Source organism: Protopterus annectens, chromosome 1.part2 (genome assembly GCF_019279795.1).
Source record: "Protopterus annectens isolate FY-2018-M chromosome 1.part2, PAN1.0, whole genome shotgun sequence".
In the NCBI taxonomy this organism is placed as follows: Eukaryota; Metazoa; Chordata; order Ceratodontiformes; family Protopteridae; genus Protopterus; species Protopterus annectens.
The window spans coordinates 364351083-364371739 of NC_056727.1; the positions used below are offsets into that span (position 1 = coordinate 364351083).

At 40.9% G+C, this 20657-nt stretch overlaps 1 protein-coding gene across 1 annotated transcript in view; it reads left to right on the top strand.

The window, feature by feature from the left end:
• The window catches only part of MCM8 (minichromosome maintenance 8 homologous recombination repair factor), a 929462-nt gene that overhangs the window by 669911 nt on the left and 238894 nt on the right, over positions 1-20657 (top strand). The window lies entirely within an intron of this gene.

The window sequence follows — 20657 nt, forward strand, 5'->3', positions numbered from 1 at the left end:
TCTCCTTTACTATGCTCAAAAGCTTTTTGGTGTATTTGCTTTTTTGTTGGAGGTATATCCTTGTTTATTTATAGATTTAATTGCTTCCCATTAGGGGGGCACCTGACATCTGAGGCAAGAAAAACTGATGTATGGCGTCAGCTGCATGTTTTATACCCCCGACGACCTGACGTCATGGAAGAAGGGACAGCAACCGATGCAGGACCCAAGACTTTGTTAATCAGGCCGACTGAGGGCAACTGCAAGCAGATAACCCAAATGTGATGACTGCAACAGTGAATACACTCGAACATCTACATTTATGGTAACTGTACACAACTGTACTTTCTTAGAATTCATAAATTCCAATGCCCTGCATCAACAAATTCATAGTCCCACCAGGGGTTCAAATATCCTAGACCTGGTCATTACCAACATGGGAGATCGATGCCCCACACCAGTGGTCACCCCCACGTTGGTCAGGTCTGACCATAAGCTAATCACCCTTGATGTCCACATCCCAACCCCACTCCCCAGTAGGGAAACCTCCATAAAAAACTTCTCCAAAGCTAACTTCATGCTACTCAGGTCAGAAGTGGCAAACGTCATGACACCCATGCAGACGGGAACTGAAAGTTCGACTGCTGAATCCTACACTAAGGCACTGTATGAGCACATCCACTCATGCATGAATCGTGCCATTCCAAATAGAACCAAGATGCTCTCATCCAAAAAAATCCAATCTGGTGGTCCCCTGCCATAAACAAACTGTACAACAGAAGGAAGAAACTGTTGCAGAAAAGTGGAAAATCTCAGGATGCAAAATACTCCCTTACCAGGCTTAGTAAATAGCTGAGATCCCTCATAAAATCCTCCAGAGCTAGTTACGAAAATAATATTGCCAAAGATTCCAAGGACAACCACAAGGCATTCTATAGTTATGTCAAGAATGTAAATGGCAATGATCATATCTGTTCTGAGCTACAGCAGAATAGCATTATATATACTGATCCCAAGGATATTGCCAATATCCTGGCAGATCGATTCAGTGCCAACTTCACCCCCTCTCACCCCATAAAGGGTCCAGCTCAATACCAAAATATTGCCAAATTCCGGTAATCACGACTACACAAGTAAAAAAATGCACTGTCCATAGCTAAGAATACAGCATCCATGGGACCAGACGACATTCCGGGCTGTGTACTACATGAACTACAAATTGAACTGGCACCTCACCTAAGTGTCATGTTTAATCATAGCCTCACCTCAGGCTTCGTGCCCAATGAATGGCGCACAGCTGCAGTTATCCCATTCCACAAGGGGGGGGATCCACCTTGTATCCCAGGAACTATCGTCCCATCAGTCTGACAAGCCTGATCTGCAAAGCCATGGAACGCATTATCATGGAACTTATAAACAAAGACATTGGCAACCTTCAAACACTGGACCCCACCCAGTTTGGTTTTGTAAAGGGCCGATCTTGTCTCCTGAATCTGACTGACTTCTTCGAATCAGTATCCAGAGCCGTGGATGAGGGCAAGGCGGTCCACACAGCCTATCTGGACCTCGCTAAGGCCTTCGACACCATCCCCCACTCTGGAATCATAGATAAACTTAATAAGCTAGACATTAATCCCTGTGTCACTCGATAGGATGCCAACTGGCTTACTGACAGAACCCACACTGTAAAGTAGCCGACTCAAAATCCAGCTACAGACAAGTGAAAAGCAGAGTACCTCAGGGTTCAGTCCTGGGACCGCTCTTGTTTAATATCTACTTCTCTGAAGTACAGGCCAGCACTAAGGGACTCTGGCTAACAAAGTTCGCAGATGACTGCAAACTGGGACCCATTATTGAATCCCCAAATGATGTGGATATTCTACAAAAGGGCCTTACAGAAACGGATGCTTGGTGTCAGAGCCATGGGCTCAAGCTCAGTGCCAAGAAATGTATAGTAATCCCCTTTGGGAAAAGCCATGTACCCATGAATTACCACATAAGTGGCAGTACACTAAACACCGAAAGTGTGATAAGGGACTTGGGGACACAAGTGAACAGTGGTCTCACTTCCGATAACCACATCACCACAACAGTCAGGAAATCCTTCTATGTGGCACACCTCATCATTAAGGGCTTTTCATCTAGAAAAAAGGATGCAATTGTCCCACTGTACCCATCCCTCATTAGAACCATTATGGAGTACAACACCCCGTTTGGTATGTACCTCACAAGACATATGCAACAACTGGAAAGGCCACAGAAATACCTCACTCAAAGAATCGCAAGCCTAAAGCAGATGCCCTATGCTGACCGTCTAAAAAAACTCCAGCTATACTCTGTCGCATATTGCCTGCTCGGAGGCGATCTCTGCTTAACGTACAAGGCCATGTCAAACCCAGAGCTGTTGGACATGCTACACTTAAAGAAATCCCAATCCCTCCGAGCCACACGCTCCAGTGATCTAAACCTGGTCATCACAATGAACAAAATATGCTGGAGGGATAGGTTCCTGACCCAGAGATTCCCCATACTCTGGAATAGACTGCCCATACATATCAAGCTGAGCGCCTCTTTGGCCCTCTTCAAAAAGAACCTTGACAATTGGATGGGAGATAAGAAATTCACCCCACGGATCACGTCAATCACCCTGTTAGACAGGGGACCAGGGAAGTAATAGCCAGGGAATTGTTATGGCTAGGCTTGTATAAGCCCTAGTGCCGATAGCCTAGTACCAACCTATGAACCTTGTTTGAAGGATGAAATTGAGCAGGATTTTCTACCTTCTTTTCATTGCATTTTTAACTAAGTTACTGCCATACATACTCTTGGTAGAACTAGTGTAAAGACTGTGATAGCAGTGGGATGTATTTAAAATGCACTGCTTTAGAGAAAAATGAGTCTTCAAGATTATGAAATGTGGATGATTGTGGACACATCATACCAAGCGCCATTCACAAAACTGATTTAAAACAGCATTTTGTGGTCCCTTTCTTTTGTTTGACTTCGTCACCTGTCCCTGAACTCTTAGTCACCAATAATACATAGATGTCTGCCCTAACTACTCCCAATCACCAGTATTCTTGGTTCACCCGTATTAAGGACGTAGCTGCTTATTTCCTTCCATCCCTAATAAAGTAGGCTGTACCCATTCATTGGCAAGGCAGGATTCTGCATTAGTCATTACAGTCTCTCTCTCTCTCTCTGTTTCATTGCTTTGCTGTAGTTTTGATTCCGGCATCTCTGATCAGTATTAGCAAAAAACTACGGACACTCATAAAATCATCTAAGGCCAGCTTCGAGAGAAAATTGCACAGGACACTAAGGATAATCACAAGGCTTTCTTTAGTTATGTTAGGAACCTGGGTGGGAATTCCCAGATATGCTCAGAATTAGTCCAAAATGACAAAAAATACACCGAACCCACAGACATTGCCAACATCCTAGCTGACAGGTTCAGCGCAAACTTCTCCACCCACCACCAAAAGGGCAAATATCTATCCCAGCAGAGTGCTGCCCCCCTGACATCTCAGATGCTCAGGTAAGAGCTGCCCTCTCCAAAGCAAAAAACACAGCATCAATGGGACCAGATGGTATCCCGGGCTACGTCCTACATGAACTCCAAGAAGAGCTAAACCCAAACATAAAACTACTGTTCAGTCTCAGCCTTACTACAGGATATGTACCCAAAGAGTGGCGTACAGCAACAGTGGTCCCTCTCCACAAAGGTGGTGCCTCAACGGATCCTGGAAACTATCGCCCCATAAGCCTGACTAGCTTGGTCTGCAAAGCTATGGAAAGGATCATCATGGACCTCATAAATAAAGATATTGGGGACCTACAGACACTGGATCCTACCCAGTTCGGCTTTGTTAAGGGCAGATCCTGCCTCTTAAACCTGGTCGATTTCTTTGAAACAGTCACCATGGCCATTGACGAGGGGAAGGTGATCCACACAGCCTACCTGGACCTCGCAAAAGCCTTCGATATAATACCCCACTTGGGCTTTATAGATAAGCTCACCAGCTTAAATATAAACCCCTATGTCACTAGATGGGTTGCAAATTGGCTCAAGGACAGAACCCACATGGTTAGAATTGCTGGAGCCATGTCAGACTCCAAACCATTTACAAGTGGAGTCCCACAAGGCTCAGTCCTGGGATTTCTCTTGTTCGGTATATATTTCTCGGAGGTACAGGCCAACATGGAAGGACTGTGGCTGACCAAGTTCGCAGATGACTGCAAACTGGGCGCCATAATCGACTCTCCAGCCGACACAACCATCCTCCAAAAGGGCCTCATAGAAACAGACAACTGGTGCCAGAGCCATGGCCTCAAGCTAAACGCCAAAAAGTGTATAGTCATCCCCTTTGGCAAAAACAAAGTGCCCACAAATTACCACATAGGTGGTAATCCATTAAGTACAGAAGAAATAATTAGGGACCTGGGGACCCAAGTTCATAGCAATCTCTCATTTGACAACCACGTGGCCAAAGTGGTTAGAAAAACATTTTATATAGCCCACCTAATCATGAAGGGATTCACATCTAGATCAGGGGAGGTCATCGTGCCTCTTTACTCGTCCCTCATCAGGCCCATAATTGAGTACAATGCCCCTTTTGGGATGTACCTTACCAGACACCTGCAGCAACTGAAAAGACCCCAAAAGTACCTCACCAAGAGGATCAAAGGGCTCAAACAGATGCCGTATGCTGTCCGGTTAAAGAAACTCCAGCTCTACTCAATGGCATACCGCCTGCTCAGAGGCGATCTGTGCCTGACGTATAAAGCCATGTCCAGCCCGGAATTAATGGACATGCTGCACCTCAGAAAATCCAAATCCCATCGAGCTACGTGCTCGAGAGACTTGAACCTCAGCACTGAAATAAATAGGACATGCTGGAGGGACAGATTCATAACCCAGAGGCTCCCTTCACTCTGGAATAAAATCCCAGTCCAGGTTAGGCAGAGTCCCTCATTGACTCTCTTCAAGAAGAATCTTGATGAGTAGATGGGAGATCATAGGTTTACCCCGGGTATCACTTCTGTTTCACTGTTAGACAGAGGCACAGTATACTAACCTCGAAAAAGGGCATAGCAAAATTAATTTAAAATGGGTGGTGAAAGCCAAACACACTCTGGCTAGGCTTATAAATGCCCTGGGGCAGATAGCCTAGTATGAACCTATGAACCTAAGATTGTTTTTGACTCATTTTTGCGGGTCATTCAGAAAGGAAAGAATATCTTCCACTAGAATGCCTTGTCTGTCAAAAAACAGTGGCTGTTGCATTTTGTGTGTGGATTATGATCCCATGTCACATCCTATGAACCTAAGATTGTTTTTGACTCATTTTTGCGGGTCATTCAGAAAGGAAAGAATATCTTCCACTAGAATGCCTTGTCTGTCAAAAAACAGTGGCTGTTGCATTTTGTGTGTGGATTATGATCCCATGTCACTTCTAGTTTGTTCCACAGATTCTAGGCTACATTTATTATTTTTGCTTCCTCCAGAACCTTGCCTGATCTACACTGCACTGCAAACACCTAATCAACCCATTTGTTCTGAAGGTACAGGAGCTATACATTCCTGGGCTAGGTGAGAGTTCAATGGGGCATTGGTTTTGCCTGAGAATCCATCAACTCTCCATTCCTATGCAAGAATGGCTGGCTGGGAACAGGCCAGTTTGTTGATCCTGTGTTGCAGCCTACTCTAGTCCCCCGGAGCACTCCCTTTCTCCCTTAGCAGCTCCTCCGAACTCCACCTTTGCTTTCTTCCAAGGGAAAGAGTGTCTCTGTAGACCAAGTTACCCTCATCTGATAGTATGAGGTGCATTGTGACAGCACAAACCCATCAGCCTTGAACTCCACCAGGTCACCTCTAATGCTTCTGCTTGGTGAAACCTTGTGGTGAGCAATGTGCTTAGTCTGTTAATGGAACACTTTACATGGAAGTCTAAGGAGGTCTTTGAATCACATGAAAAGGTAACTGGACCATTTGGGTATAAAAAGTCTCAGGCTGACAGATGTTCCATCAGTTTTTTTAGACCTCCAAGGACATGACTGAAACAACATCCCTACAGCCTTTCTCAGAACCATCACTCTCAAGAAACCAAATAGGTTCTACAGAGTGCCATACGTGTATCTTTAATTACCTGCACAATAAATCGGTACTGAACCTAGCAATGGTTTGGCTGCAACAAATTAAGGAATCAGAATTGTTACCTGACCCAAACACCCTAACCAGTGATAAGGAGAGCCTAATTTTGGAACATTCTAACAAAATAAAATAATATAAAAAATAAACAATTTCTACTCTAATTTTAAGAGATTTGAATCTCTGTAGCATAAGCTAAAATATCACATGGATATTCACAGACCAACAGAGTATATGAGAGAGGATATACCAGATGAGGTCTTGAGGAGCAGGATTTTCAGGGTGATCTAGACAGCCTGTAAAAGGGAAGCAGTGTCTATTAACAGTAGCTACAGTACTGTATATCTATATAGTAGAAATGTGTCCAAAGGATCACCACTTCATATGCATGCATGGCTCATGATTCATTTACTGCCAAATTATGTCAAAACATAGCTATTGGATTGCTGTTTGGACAGAAATCTGCTGTTTGAGTTTCCTTCCCAGATAATATTTTTAAAAAGAATGGAAGAAGAAGGAAAAACAGTGGAACCCATTAAGAAGCTTTTCACCCTCCTGTATCTAAATATAGTGGGAACTGCCTCCTTTTTAACATGTTAAAAAGTGAGAATATTAGGTTGAACAAAAGTGGGTATTTTGTAATTGCTAGTGTTTTTTTTCTCTATCATTTGTGGAACAGGTGCATTGGAAGTGTTTTTTCTCCATAATTTGTGGATCTGATACACTGAACTGTAATTGACATATATTGTCCTGCCAGGCTTTTTTTCCTTTTACCTAATTATACTTTATTATGCAATATCTGTAATTAGGTCTGTTCAGAGTGATGATAAAAAATAATTCCTTTATACCTAAATGTTTGTCAGAGTTGGCAATGAGCCAAATCCTACATCTGCTAGTATACTACCCCAACCCTCAGAATGAAGGGGAATGAATACTATATATGAAGGATGTGTACAAGCAACTAAGACACTAGTTTTCCAGAGATAAGGATGTAAGACAGAACAATTATTTGTCTCCTTTATGCCAGTATGCAGGACTGATCAGTATTCAAACAAATATAACTGACCAGCATTAAAACAATTGTTGTTAAAGTAGCATCACCTTTTGCTGTGAAAGCAATGGAAAAACTTTGGAAGGGCAGGTCAAAATCTACTCTGCTAGGGCAGCTGCCACCAGAGCAGCCTTCTTCAATAAAGTCCTTGCTCAAAGTATCAGAAAGACAACAACCCAGACAACTATATACACATTTTCCAAACATTACAAGCTGGATATCCAGTCATGGAACAGAGCAGGTTTTACAACTCCTATCCTGCGGGGCTTGCTGTGGGCATACCCTATCCTTCCAGGATGGATATCTGCTTAATACTCTTCCCTTGGATAAGGATGCTACTGCAACAGTGTTCCAAATAACTAGCATAGTACATTTGTGAGAGTGCACTCCCATTAACAGTCAATATTAGAGTATAAGTATTACAGCATATCTTCCCCCAGCAGTTAAGAGCACAATTGCTGGCAATCACCCATGGGATAGGATATCTACTGTGGTGCAATTAAAGAATGAGAGAAACGAGGGACATCCCATCACCATCTTTCACTTTTTTTGTTAGGGAAGTAGTCAGCACTTACAAAAGCACAGTCTTGTACCCCCCACTGAGATAATTCACAGGATGGTCCCTTCCAAAGCCTACACAAAGATTCGTAAAGTCTTACAAGTTCAAGAGAAGTTTACAGACTGAGAACTAGGGACACACTATATTGTAATCCAGAAATTATCATAAAATTACTTGACTTTGTGGCACACAGGAAGAAAGTCCTGACTGTGACCCAAACTACGCAAGTCTGAATAATAGCTTGGGCACTAAATGAGCCTGGAGGTGGAGGATGGGAAATAAGTATCTCATGACTCACCCATCAGGTAGAGGGGTTTTCTAGAAGCTAATTGCTACTAGGTAAGAAGAGACTTGCAGAGCATCAAGGACCATTGTCAGAAAGGACATAGTTTAACACACCCAAGCTAATTATAGTAGTCCTTGGGACATGTGTGGCAGTATGTGTGCATCTCAGGAAGTTGTAGAAGGTTCTCCAATAATGCAGGTGCTGATGTCAACTACCATAGCGTGGGGATAAGGCCATAAAAAAGCCTCCATAGCTGCTACTTATGAGGTGACTTAGAGGAGAAACCATGTAGTCCCATGCCTAGGAACCTTTCATGGATGCCATAGGACCATAGTCTGAGGGGAAGTCAGATTAGCCTGGACATGGAATGTGGGTTCCCCTTCCCTATAGACACAAGTGGAAGGAGAGAGTGGTGGCAGAAGTACAGATCACCCTTGTAATTGCTTAGATAATGATCTGTCTGGATGAACCTGTCTCAGGGAAAGATTGTTGGCTGGAAAGTGAGAGGAGAAAAGTTCCTAGTGATAAAAAAGATCAGAAACTAACACAGGCTGCTTCCTGTTTGAATCATGAATTGCTCCAGTGTTCTGGGAAGAGGACAAATTCAGTCACATCAGGAATGCACAAAAAGCTCTGGAAGTTAGACTGTAAGTGCAAAACATCAACCTGTTTTATTTTCCATGGTTATAATTATACTACAGCAGTGATCCCTGTACTTGGACATGTACTGTTACAGTCAGTATACTCGCACAGCTTACAACAATGCTATAGCAAGAAATTTTACCAACATTTTCATCTTTTTTGCCCTTATAAAACTGGGTGTACCTTTAAGAAAGCAAATTATTGATAGTTATTTAGTTGCTTTTATTAGACTCTGTTATGGCTCATGAGGTAAATTTCTTCAAGGGTTATCGGAGCTTGTGATGCTGGAGCAGTGACATCTTCTGCTGCCTCTTTTCAGTGAGTGCCCCATGCAAACATCCACAAAACATTTACTGGTAATCAGTCCCGAGTTTGTGCTGCTGAAGCAGTAGCATCTTCTGTTTTCTTTTTCAGGCATTGCCTTCTGTAAACATCTACATGTAATCAGTCCACATGTTTACCAAGCACTACTAGTAAATGCTGTCTCTAAAGCTTATGGAGGTTTTACTAAGGCATTTGTTCAAGATGATTATTGGCGACTCATCTGAGTTACTGAATGCACAACTTGTTTAATCCAGCCATCTGTTTGAAAGTAAAGCAGGTACATGTTATAGCATGGTACAGGTGAGTGAGTTATTCATCATAGCATCAGATAACTGAAGTGCCCCTGTGTTTATAGAGGCATTCCTTCCTCTTCTCCCTGCTTACATTTCTTTTTTTTTTTTTCAGAAAGTTTTATTTTATGTAGTTAATCCTGGTGCAGTATTGGAAACAGAATATGCTGTAGCTCACCCATTGCGAAAGTATTGTAATTATTAGTCTTTTGCCAAAGAATAGCCCTTGTTTGCAGGATAACAACATATAATGGCTGTTGTAAAAAGAATGGCTGCCAAATGTGCAGCCTTTTCCTTCCACTGTTGATCACTATGATCATGATATAGCTTTTTTATGCTGCATGTCTTGTTCTATGTTGTTGGAACTCTTACACTGGATATATTAATGGAACCTAGCATTTTGTTCTTTTTACAATGAAAATCGTCTTCTGTTTCTAGTGCTGGAATTGTCAGACAGAATATGTTACTGCATTCTTTGACACTGTGGTGCTTTTTTTTCCCAGGAAGAGGCAACTTTTTTAGTCATCATCGTAGCTGGGTAGTTGTGGAAAATTATATAGTGCCATATACATACATACATAGATATATCTATATATATCTATATATCTATATATATATATATATATATATATATATATATAGAGAGAGAGAGAGAGAGATGTTCTGTAAGATAACATGCAGTACATTGATTAAAGTTAATCCCTTAACTCTTTTCTAAGCATTTTTTACACCAGAATAATACTTTTGTACATATTAAAAAGTATATTAATAAGAGCAAGTTTCAGATTTTAGATACATAAATCTCAAACTGTATGTATATTTGTCTGATTTTTTTTCAGTGATCTTCCAGATTTAGAGACCTTAATGGGTGCTACAACCTTTGTTGGAATGTAACTAGAGAAGTCAGTCTCTCTAACTCTTTGATAGTCAACTTTCTGAGATGCTGTTTTCCTGTTTAGTACTTGTCAGACTTGTAGTTGCTCTTCTTTGTGGACCTTAAGTGCATTTCCCTTGTGCAGATGTCCATAATTCCTCCTTAATAAATTTTCATCTTTCCCACACAAAACACATGATCTTAAGTTGGCTTCTTTATCAACTACTTATGCTTCAGGCTCTGTTCTTTTCTGCAGTTTGCATATTCTTAATTACTACCAACTTATAAGTCTGATAGTCTTCTCCAGTTTGCATCACAGTAGAATTTTTGTATATGCTGATTTCTTTTCCGCATTTCCTTTATATTTATTTTCAGGCATCACTGCATGTTGAAGTAGGTACCTGCTTTTTCATTTTTGTAAACATTAGCAACTACGCTGGTGAGAAAATGACCTATGTAATAAAGAGTTTCTGCATTCTAAAACTGCAAGATGGCAGTACTCCTAGTTTGTTCTACTCTTCTTTCTCATAAGATTTTTCATTGTTAAAATAATAATTTCCACTCATCCATAAGACTGCAGATAGAGTGTACTGGATGTTATATGTATTAATTCCTGTGCAAATCTTCTGAATTCCTGACTTTTGCATTGCATCCCATTGTTAGCTATAACAAAAATAGGTAACGCTATCTCAGGATTATAGACTTTAATGCAGAAATCACAATTGCACTTGTGTTTATCAGTTCATTACAGAGAACCTGCATAGTAAAATGCACTTACAAATGGATTCTCTGAATTAGAATAAGTATCTGACTACTCTGTTCAATGAATGAAGATGCTTTTAACTACCATGACAAGTGTCAAGCATATCGGATAGCATTTCGTCGTCTTCTGGTTTGTTGCTATGGTGTGCATTGTAGATGGCTCAATCATATCGTTTTTATTTCTTTTGAGATAATATTCCCGGTAGTACCTTATATAGTTTGCTTTTTGTTTGCACTTTATTGTTCCCAGACTGGAAACAGTTACATTGTTAGTTTTGAAAAGTAACCAGCAGACACAAATTATTTCTTCCTTGAAAGAGAAATAAGACCAAATGTCTTTCCTTAGTGGTAATTTCTGCTCAGAGCAACCTTTTATTGTAACACCTTTCTGTAACATCATTTTATATCAGTATCAGTACATCTCTGGAATTATTGTTCTTCTGTCACTGGTAACTGTGATACTACCCAAAAGTCTCTAGTTCTTTTATTTTAATTTGTTATAATTCTCATGATAAGTATGCTCTACTCAACATGTATGCTAAATGCAGTTCTTTATCTGGCCTATTATTTTCTCTGTTAGATCATACTTCTATGGATTAAGTAACAGTATGTGCAGTTTCAAAGATGACAATACATTGCTTTATGTTTGTAACCTGTTTTCATGTGAACTTCTTTGACATAGGTATATTCATGGAAATTCTCACATCAGTACACTATTGCTAAAAGTTCATTTTTCTGTTTGAGCTTATTTTTTGTACATCTGTAAATACTCTTAACTCCACAGGTAGTTCTGTGGAGGTGGTCTGTTCTCTTTTAAGATTAGAACTTCTGTGGCATTCTGACTGACTGACAGCTACTTGTAAAGCTACAGGCTGATTTATATTGTAATGTAATGGTTTAATATTTGTCAATCTGTAACTTGTTTCATGAGCATTTCAGAGTCTTTCTTGCCTTCAGACACAGGCTGCATCTTGGTCTAACATCATTCTTATAGACACAGGTATCTCAGAGATATTTGGTACAAACTTTGCAGGATACCACATCATTCCTGGAATCAGTTGTTTATCTTCTGGCTTTGGCATTTATACTGTTGCTCTAAATTCCTCATCCAGGTTAAATCCTTTTGACTACAGAATGTTACCCATGTATTTCAGACTTGCCACTTTGTTTTACATTTGCTCTTATCAAACTTGAGATTATGTAGTCTTAATCTGTTCAACAGGTATAGCAGTCTCATCTCTTGCTAGTCTTGTGTCTCACCCCACAGTAAGTGATCATCAGTTGTTTATGTAACCTTACAAGCCTTCAATTAAGCACTGCAACAATGATTTGGAGCACATCTGTTGCTGATGAAATACCAAATGGAGGTCTAGAGAATCAATACCATGTTAATGATGTATTACCTGAACCCAGTTTTAAAACTTTTTTATCTTTCATACTATACCAGAAACCCTGGTTTGCGTCTAATACTAAAAAGAATTTAGACATTCATGCGATCACTTTTTGAAATCTAAGCAACCAGTAATGCACTGTTTTTAGTTAAAAAAAAGCCAGCACCAAATGGAGGAAACAAATACTTTATAAGTAAGAAGATCCAAGGACAAACAAGGATGTTTTTTCCAACAATTTCGCTTCATCAGTTGTAATGAAAATCCCACACCCAAATGACTATTTCTATGTACATGCACTCTTTGTTTTTACAGTTTAAATTCATTTTACTATTTCTAGTTTCTCATAAGCAAAACAACCCAAAGATCCAGTGTTGTCTATTTTCATCTGATTCAATTAAGGGTTCTCTGATCTGACTGGCTCTGATCTCTGCAACAATTTTGAAGCTTATTGGTTCCAGGTCTCTGACTTCTCCCCTACTTATAATTCCCTGATCTTTTCCACAGTACCTTAAGTCTCATTTGTTACCTGTAGATTTCAGTTGTGCCAACAAGGACTTGAAATTGCTATAGTCTTTGTATTGTTCTACTTGCTAATGTTGCTAAAAGCATTCCTCTTCCCCTCTACTGAGAGAACATTTTCTCTCTAGTTAGTTGTTGTAGGTTTAGAGTTTGTTACCTTTAGATTTAGGTAGGTTAGTCATACATAGTGTGTTGTATTCTTCATTTTATAGACATATATGGTTCTTTAGTGTGTTTCTAAATATTTACATAATTAAATATATAGTTATTAGGATAGTAGCATATGGTTTCTAAACTATTGTGTGTGTGTTTGGGTGTTGGTGCACGCTTGCGTGTGTGCTTCCTGGAGTTGGAAGTCGTAATGGCTGACAGACAAAGATTTAAACAATGCACCGAGTGTGGTCATAAGCTCCCCCAGGACCCACACTCCCTGTGTGTTTACTGTTTGGGCACTGGCCATCTTGACGTACAGTGCCAGGCCTGTTCTTCTTTCAGCTCTTAGGCTGTTCAAACTAGGAGACAGAAATTGATTGTGAAGGGTCTTCTTCCCCCTCAGACAGGGTCTGTCATACCCTCCACTACCTTTTCTCCCACAGGGAAAGAAAAGGAGAAAGAAGGAGGTTGGCAAAGAAAAAGATAAGCAAAAGGGCAAAGAGAAGGAGATTAAGTAAGAGGAGAAATTAGACATAGAGAAGTCTTGTACATACTCCCCAGATCTGACTTTGTTGACTAGTTCAGATCCCAAGATACCTTGATATTTGGAGCCAACAGTTCCTCGGATCTGTCCATCACCTCCTCGGTCATGGTTCTCCTGAGACTCAGTGAGCCTCAGTCTCTACTCACCAGTCCTCAAGAATGAAAGTACTCAAGACCATCTTCGGTGGTATCATTGACTTGGACATCCAGAAGCCTGACCAAATAAGATGTTTACAGGATGCCCAGGAAGTTCCTTAAACTGCAAATTCAGCTTGGTGTTCTTTTGGCAACATCATCTAGAAACATACCAAGTGCTGGGCCAACTACCCCTTCTCCTCTCCTTTGGCCACCCCTCGGACCCAGCTGTTTTGTATGGTCTGTCCTGGAGCACCTTTACCAGAGCAGATAGTACAAGTGAATTCAACTCTGACAAGTTCCAATCCTATTTCACTTCTGATATGTTCGGATCTGGAAGAGACTCTGAGTTGAAACTTTGGCACCATGGCTCCAGGGGATGGGTTGACCCAAAGTTTTTGAAGCCATCTCTTCCTCTTTGTGCCTCAGTTCTAGATAGCTTGGCACTGAGATTGGCCTTAAGATGTAGGCCCCTTGGTTCCAAGGCTTCCATTCTGCCTGAGGACAGGAGGGCTCCAGTGGAGCTGATGGCATCCTAGGCCATTGAGGTTTTTGAATGGGTCTTCATGATGCAGGGGGAGAAGGTGCATCCATCCCGTTTGGTTCAATCCAAACCCTGGCAAGAATCAGATTCCACTTCCCTTCTCCACGTGAGGCATGGACAGTTGGTTCCACAGGCTACATGCTACATAAGCTCCCAGTTTGATTCAGAACCTTCTGATCCCCATCAGAACTGGTTCACAGGAAATGGACATGCAAGCAGAAGCACTTAGACTCTCCTCCAGTGTCTTTCAGAAAAGACACAGACTTGGATGAAAGTGAATACTCCCCTACATCCCCCTGAAGATGTAACCTTTGGTGAGATCCTCAAATTGATGAAGCAGAGAGGTGTATGGTCCACCAATTAACCTTTGCTAGATAACTTTATGTTCCTGAAAGCCTTTGGTTCCAGCTCATCTTCATCCTCTGTGATGCCATCCATTGACCTGCTCATTGATTTAATGGCTTATCAAGAATGGAAGGACCCTGATGTGGTGGAACTCATTCCCAAGAAACCTAATAGGATTCTGTCAGCACCCAAAGACCAGAAACACTGGAGCAAAGGTCCACAGGTGGATGCAATGGTGATAGTGGCAGCAATGAAGAAGAAACTATCAGAGGAAAGTTCCTCTGTCCATCTTCCTAACAGTAAGTTCATAGGTTCATAGGTTCATAGGTTCATACTAGGCTATCTGCCCGAGGGCATTTACAAGTCTAGCCCATAGTTTTGTGGCTTACGCCACCCCTTTAGTATGGGGAACAATACCCATTATTTTGCTGTGCTTCTGTTGAGCAGTGACACTGAGGTAATCCCTGGGGTATATCTGCGATCTCCCATCCATTGGTCAAGATTTCTCTTGAACAAGGCCAGCGAGGTGCTCTGCCTCACATATACCGGGATTTTATTCCACAGCATAGGGAGTCTTTGGGTGATGAATCTATCCCTCCAGCACGTCCTATTAATAGCCGTGTCGAGGTTTAAGTCTCCCGCCCTTGTGACTCTGACGGATCTAGATTTTTTGAGGTGAAGCATATTCATCAAAAAAGTCTAGGGCTATGGATCATTTTGAAAAACAGACATACACTTCGGTGACTTTTGCACTTAGAGTGCTGAATTATTTAACCCATGTTACCAGATTTCAGATTTCCAAGTGTCTCTTGGGTATCCTGCCTGTGGATGTTCAGAAGATGGTGGAAGGTCAACTTTCTACTCTCCAGTCTACTTTCAACATAGCCTTGCACCTGCTTTCTAACATAGCTGATGGCACAGCCAGAGCAGCAGGCATCAACATTTTGTGAAAAGCATTAAGACTTCCTTCATTAATACCTCTTTTGGTAGGTCTACCTTATTTGGACCTAAAATGAAAGAAACTGTGACCAGTAGTCTGCAGTAGGATCCATTTTTCCACCCCTCAGAGGACCTATTCAGTGAGCTGGAAAAAAAAGATGTGACTCTGAAAGTCACAAAGCTTTTATCAAGACACTGCTGACAATATAACTTCTCATGGCAGAGGAGGAGGAGGTGGTAATGACAATAGAAGTTACCCTAGAGACAGAGGAGGGCAGCATAACCAGGGCTTCCATGATCCCTTTACTGACAAGCTCTTCTAGTGCCCCTGAAGGGTTGCCTGACTGCTGCACTCTGGAGGCAGTCGAGGGAGGCATTTACCTCTGCAATCCACAAGCCTGGCAAAGCATAACTACAGATGTTCTTCATGTTTCACAGTTGCAGTCATTACATTTGGGTTATCTACTTGCAGTAGCCCTCAGTCGGCCTGATTATCAAAGTCTTGGGTCCTGCGTCGGTTGCGGTCTCATCTTGTATGACGTCAGGTAGTCTGGGGTATAAAGCATGCAGCCGATGCCATTACATCAGTCTTTCTTGCCATGCGGTGCCTGAAGCAGAAGCAGTTCGCAACTGCCGGTCGGCCGACTCCTGAAATTTTCTTTACCTGACGTCATGGAAGATGAGACAGAAACTGACGCAGGACCCAAGACTTTGATAATCAGGCCAACTGAGGGCTACTGCAAGCAGATAACCCAAATGTAATGATTGCAACAGTGAATACACTCGAACATCTGCATTTATGGTAAGTGTACACAACTGTACTGTTCCTGAGTGCTATACACTATTTCCTGAGGCTACTCCATACCATTTTCCCTTTCTCTTATCAAGAAGAAGAAAATTCCCGCTGTTCCACACATTCAATGGGAACTCGCAGCAGAAGGAATTTCCAAGCTGGTAGAAAATGAGTCTCATCCAGTCGGTCCCTGAAGACCAATTAAAGTCCGGAGTCTACTTGAGTTTTTTTTTTTACTACCCAGAAAAACAAGGGACCTAGGATCCATTTTGGATCTGAGTCATTGAATTTGGTATGTCAAACATACAAAGTTGCAAATGGTCATGTTTCAGTCTACTTTACCTGTGCTGAGGAAGAGCAATAGGGTGTGCTCCACAGATTTCATGGATGCTTACTATTATATGAAGACAAAGAACCATTTGAGGAGGTTCCTCCATTTCTGGCTGGGAGCCAATCATTATCAGTTCAGAGCCCTGAGGTTTTGTCTCAACACTGCCATCATGGTGCTCACCAAGATGATGGCAGTGCATCTTCGCCTGCTAGGGATCCATGCTTTCCCATACCTTGACACTTGGCTTCTGACCAATATCTACAACGAGCAACCAAAAGAAACCACACAGAAAACTAAGAAAAAGATGTTGGTAAGTCAGCTCCAAGGGCTAGGCACATGCAGGTACAAAAATTCAGGTAACTGTAGGTTATAGTCCAATCCAATGTACTTAATACCAGAAGTTATAAAAACACTGCTTTATTCACCAAGCCAAAATAAAAGTAAAACGCTGCACCAGCGTTTTTCGTTCTGATAAATATCAGAACTTCTTCAGACAACCAACAACACTAGTTCAAAGCATTTTAAAACAAAGCACTAGGTTAAGACAGATGTCAGTAATTACATTAATTGCTGTATCCCTTGTGTTTAAGCGATACACTCAAATAACTTCTTTTATGTAATACTGAACCAGAAGTTTTTTAAAAGACTGACCAAAATTCTCACTTAAAAGATTTTACATTAAAAACATGAAAAGAAGTCACTGTTATAATATTATCATATCATATCTAAATTCTTCTACTTGCATCTATACTTTAAAACTACACACAATACTACTAAAAAGTCATATATAATAAAACCTTAAACTATGCTAATACTAGTAAGTATTGCTAAGTACTGCTTACTTACAAAGCTGTGTTTTGGTTCTAGTTACACCTTCAAGGGCATTCAATTTTATTATATATTATATATGACTTTTATTATTATAACAGTGACTTCTTTTCATGTTTTTAATGTAAAATCTTTTAAGTGAGAATTTTGGTCAGTCTTTTAAAAAACTTCTGGTTCAGTATTACATAAAAGAAGTTATTTGAGTGTATCGCTTTAAACACAAGGGATACAGCAATTAATGTAATTACTGACATCTGTCTTAACCTAGTGCTTTGTTTTAAAATGCTTTGAACAAGTGTTGTTGGTTGTCTAAAGAAGTTCTGATATTTATCAGAACGAAAAACACGGGTGCAGCGTTTTACTTTTATTTTGGCTTGGTGAATAAAGCAGTGTTTTTATAACTTCTGGTATTAAGTACATTGGATTGGACTATAACCTACAGTTACCTGAATTTTTGTACCTGCATGTGCCTAGCCCTTGGAGCTGACTTACCAACTATCTACAACGACCTGTCATTGAACTATCTGGACCTTTTTATCCTTCTGATGCAAGGCCTAGGAATCACAGTCAGTCTAACCAAAGTCATCTTACACATACTTAACAGATAGAGTTTATAGGATGCTACCTGGATACAAATTTACAGATCAATAGACTTTCCCACTCAAGGGTGGTCTCCTTGTGCCTTACACCCATTCAGGTTCTCTATCACCCTTCTTTTCCAGCAAGACTAATTTTTTTGCCTGCTTGTCTCTAATGTCTTCCACAATCCCCATGGTACTGTTAGCCAGATTTTACATGAGATTGCTTCAGTGGACCATAGCAGTGCAGTGGCATCAGACATATCATCTGCTTCGTGCCAAAATTTGACTCACTCAAATTTGCAGACAACATGTATCCTGGTGGACAATATCTCCCAGTGGCTGTAGTAACCACTAACTCATCCCTTCTAATGTGGGGGGGGGGGGGCATTTTGAAGGGAAGACGGTCTAAGGTATTTGGTCACATGCAGAGGCCAACCTTCAAGTCAGTGTCCTGGAGGTGAGGGCAGTCCTCCTAGTCTTGCAGGTTTTTCAGGATGTCCTCCCCAGAGGTGTGATATCCTGTATGGGCAGACAATGTGTCAGTGGTTTGGTGTATTAACAAACAGGGAGAAACAATGCTCCTCCTATTCCTCATATCAAGAAGTCTCGAGAGTTTGGCAATGGATAATGTCTTCTCACTGTTTTTTAATAGCAACACATATCCCAGGGTTGTCCGATGTACTGATGGAAAAATTGAGCAGAATTATCTTAATGCCTCACAAGTGGTCCCTTATGTCAACAGTGATAACTTTGATTTTCAGTCTCTGGGGCCAACCTTGCTGCGACCCATTTGCATCCTACCTAAACAACAAGTGCAGCAGTTATTTTGCACTGATCCCTTTACAGGCACAGTCACCCCGGGGATGCTGTAGTCCACAATTGGCCACCAGGTCTCCTGTATGCCTTTCCCCCATTGCTTTTGATAAATAAGTTCATACAGAAAGCAAGAATGTACAAGGCAAAGATGATCGTTATTGCTCCTTTCTGGCCTTGACTAATGTGGTTTACCTTCTTGCTGCCTCTTCTACTACAGACCTAATAACACACCTGTCCAAATTGCCTCCTCCAAACGAGAAAGCCATGAGGTTGACCTCATGGTGCCTTCGAAATGTGGCATCCAAGACTAATTTAAATCAATCAACAAACCTGCCAGTCTTTTTTTCCAAGGTTTTCAAACAAAGGTGAATACATCCTACATATGCTGGGTATTCATCGCCAGATTAGATTCTACCTTCATAGGACCAAACTTTTCAGGAAGTAAGATCAGTTATTTGTGGCATTCATAAAACCTAAACTGGGCAAAGCAGTAGCTGAGATTACTAATGTTAATCTATCTAGACAGTTGTGTGAATGCATCTCCTTTATTTACAACAAAAAATGGTCTTATCTTTACAATATAAACTAAAGCAAATTCCAGAAGGGCAGTGGCTACTTCAAAGACCGTTGCCTTTAGACTACTTATTGATGATATTTGTGCAGCGGCTACTTTGTCAATGGTTCATACCTATGTATCTCATTACAAGCTGTATGAACAATATCGATTACATTCCTCTTTTGGTTTCACCATCCTCAGCGATGCTGTCCCTGGATACCTCCCAGGCATATCTGTCCTATAGTTGAATTGGATGACAGAAGACAGCATTGGATATGAAAGTTATGTACTTACCATAGCAATAGATCCATGTTGTCAGATTTTCATCCGGTTCAACTTTCATCCCACCAGCCCCCTTCCAAATTGGCATCAGTGGACTTCTAGTGACTGACATGTCTGTGGTGTACACAATCTGTGAGCAGTCCTTTCTACTTTGTTTATAACTCTGCCATTTGTTTCTGTCTTTTGCTTTTAATCTTGAACAGGGGTTGTATGATTAATATACATATATATTAATTTAGATATGGGTATTATATCTTTATGGGAGGCAGACTAGATCTGCGGTACTGACATGGACTTCAGGGAATTATGGGTAGGGAAGGGAAGGAGTCAGTGTCCTGGGAATGTAGAGCTTCAGAATAAGTGCCGAGATAGGATCCAGTCATATCTAACAACTCATTTCGTTTTTATGAGACTTATGTTCTTTAAGTGGTATAATTTGAAAAAAAAAATAGATATTGTTGCTATCCCTTATTTTAGAAATACTGCCAAAATAGTTTGACTCACAGGCTCCACCCCATGGACAGATTATGTTAATCATGTATGCACTGCTCTCTGTTTTGTGCTTTGTACCTCAGTGCTTTAAAAATATGTTCAGAAAACATGTTGCACTTTGCACCTGTGTCTATTTTAAATTCAACATTCTGTTTAATAATTCTTAGTATTTCTTTCTTGCAGTCTGATTTCCATTATTGTCTAGGTGCTTCCGAGGTATTTTCAGGCTAGTTTTTCAGGTCTTTTCACTTCACAAGTGCCAGTAAGCAATTCCTTTTCATATTTGTATTCAACAGCTTGCATCTTCTTTTGGACACATTTCTGTTTCCATACACACATCTTGGGTCTGTGGTAGTACAGTAATTCATTATCAGATTTCTTGACTGCTTGTCATGTCATTATTATTTGTCCATGCAAGATGAAATTTTGTACTAGTTTTGTCTCATCTCTGTCAAGACTAAGTGCATTACTTTTACCATTTGTCAGATCAC